We start from the raw sequence: 3,148 nt of genomic DNA, 5'->3' as shown, positions 1-3,148 counted from the left end.
CCCGAACCGAACGAACCGAACTCGAACCTCACTTATGACCGAACCGAACCGAACCCGAACTTTAAAACTGCTCGGTACGAACCGAACCGAACGAACCCTCCTTTTCTTAACCGAACTAATTTTGCAATTTGTACATCCTTTTTTTTTATAATATTTTTGGATTATTAATAATTTAAAAATTTACATATTTTATTTAAATTCTAATGATTCCATTATACTTTGAAAACGTGGGAGGGGGGGGGGGTATTTTGAAAACTTTAAAAAGAACAAAAAGCGGCGCGCTAAGATTCCCATGGGTTTTTCCCTACGTGCCGACTCCCCCTCTGGCCTTGAATTTTCGCGGGCTGTTTGTAATATTGGTTGTTAGTTGAGAGTAGAATATTTGTCGCCGATTAGAGAGTGTATGTATAAGTCTACAATAAGTTCATTTGTTTTCTAGTTTAAAATAAATTTTAATTATCTTCTATTTAGTGATTTATTTTTACAAAATTGTGATTTTATTTAGGAATATTATCAGTGGCGTAGCAAGGGTAAGGGAGGAGGGGGAGAAATGGAAAATCACACTGGACCTCACTTAAGGGGGGCCCGAAATGAGTGGATTTTACAATAAATATTGAATATTACGCAAAATGAAGGGGCCCCCAAAGAGGTCAAGCCCCTCCCGGGCCCCCAAATGATGAAACATTCCTAGCTACGCCTCTGAATATTTGTACCATTATTCTGTTTTGCATTAATGATCAGTATTTTTAATGCAGCGTTTCTCAAACTTTGGGTCTTCCCCCGTGGGTGGGGATGGCGAGTACCTTGAATTGGGAGATGGGGAGACGCAACATCCTGACAAAAAGGGTTGTCGTAGAGTGTGTGTGTGTTTCCTGGTGGCGGTAAGAAGAGGTTAAGCGATTGATTTGTGTTTATGCATTGAAGATGATGAAATTAGCATAATGCAAATGTGAAACGGCAAACAATCTTGAGACATGAAAGAGTAAAGACGTTGTTTTGTGGTAACCTAGATTTTGTTTAAATATCAGTATATTTCATTAATATTACATCTCTATCTCAAGTTCAATATGTGACTATTGTAATAACAGTTAGGCTATATTGAGTTGTTCACATAAGAAATTTATTTTAAAGTTTATTAATTAAAAATATAATAATAAAGCGTGTCTTCGAGTCCGAAGATTAGTGAGGAATGCAGTTTTCCCATGGCTGCGTAGTCCCAGCTGTGACCTACATATTTTGCCACACCAGGACAAGCATAACCACTGTCCGCAGGTGGTCGATTTAGTTTTTTCTTTTCGCGTCTGCGTCTGTCCTCGGCAGCGGATTTTCTTTTAGTCTCAAATGTGTATCCCGCGACCTTCGGGAGTGAACTCCATCTGACTCGTTCTGAGACTGCATGCAACCAGGTGCTATCTTCTATGTCAGCTAAGGAAAGTTGACGCATGAGCTAATCTTTGAAGCGTTTCCGTGGGGCGTCTCTGTTACGTCGACCACCTTTTAGCTCACCAAAAAAGACTGCCTTTGGCATACGTTTGTCTCCCATACGGGATACGTTCCCTGCCCAGCGTAAGAAGTCCCTCTATACTATCCTTACCGGTAAAAATATAAAACGCCTTTATTGGTTTAATTGTACTAGCTGTTTGTAAGCGACAAACCAACGACCAACTAACAAGGAAAAGGGGCGTCGAAAAAAATGATTTATTTTCAGTGTAACTTATCTGAATATTAGTATAATTACATGTTTAAAAATTAAAATATATTAAGTGGAGATGTCATTTTATCTTCTAATAAGACCTTGTCAACTGTAGACTGCTTTTTGCGAGGCGCGTATGCACAATGTGGGTCAAAACATTTTAAAGAAAACATTTTAAAACATCTCCGCTAGTGTGATTCTTCTGCATTTTTTTTGTCTCAGAATAGTCGAGTTTCTTCCGTATATTGCAATTTATTAAAGTGACGACTTATGTGTGAAAAAAAATCCTCGATAGAGACATCTTTACACGAAGAATATTTATTTTAAAAAGATCACGCCCATTATAGAAGTACGTGCGCAATATGTAGGCCTACCTAGAATGTCCCTTGCATAATTCTATTGGCCAGGTCTGCCTCTTTATTATTAGATTTAATATGGCCCTCGACTTTATTTTTTTATTATGATGAATAGTGCGTTCTGAAAGAAAGCACATCGATATTAGCCTTTTTAAAAAATTCTCTCTTCTTACAAAGAGAAAAAGGTTAGAATACGCTTAGCGCCGAGTCACGCCCGGAATTAAACCACTTGCCGACTTGAGTGAAAACCTGTAGCATCTTCATTTCTATTTCCATGAAGAAATTTTTACAACGCTTAAAATGTATGTAGGCAACATTGTTTTGGAAAAAGTATTGCCCATAGGCCTATTATATGTTGTAAAGTATTTGTTTTATGTAAAAATTCAAAAGAAAGTGTTTTAACTAATAAATTGCATTAAACCTTATAACTTAATTTTGCTGTTACATTATATCATAACATCGAACCGAGCCGAACCCGAACTTTAGACCTGACCGAACCGAACCGAACCCGAACTATACTCGTCATCGAACCGAACCGAACTCGAATTTAAATCTGACCGAACCGAACCGAACCCGAACTTTAAAAGTTGGGTTCGATTCCCATCTCTATGTATAGGTGGATATATAAATATATATTCCTTTCATTGCCTATATAATTATTTACTTTCATAAAGTTTAATTTGTATTCCAAGAATTGTATACATGGTAATCTTTATAATCATATAAACATATAAATGTTAGTGTGGTAACATCGCGATAAAAAATTTCAGACTTATAGTTAATTAATATTTTTTTTCAATGAAACATTAAACAAAGAGGAGAGTGGTTACATTCTATTGATCCTAGGGAGTATTCATTGTTTGTGACTCTCACTTCTCTCCCCTCTACTAAAAAATGTTACTTCTCATCGCTTTGTGTCTGGAATTCTATTCAAGTGACATCAACATGAGGCGTTTCCCCAATTCCCATTTCAATAGACAATAACAATGCCGGAACAATATCGACCTAATATATACTCCATAGAGACATATTTTTATTATAATTAGGTTGACCTGATGATAATCAAAATTGTATTTGTGTCATTGGGATTGACTGGCTG

The sequence above is a fragment of the Biomphalaria glabrata genome, chromosome 5, assembly GCF_947242115.1.
Source record: "Biomphalaria glabrata chromosome 5, xgBioGlab47.1, whole genome shotgun sequence".
Lineage (NCBI taxonomy): Eukaryota > Metazoa > Mollusca > Gastropoda > Planorbidae > Biomphalaria > Biomphalaria glabrata.
The sequence above is the reverse complement of the archived record's forward strand: the minus strand, read 5'-3'. Positions refer to the sequence as shown.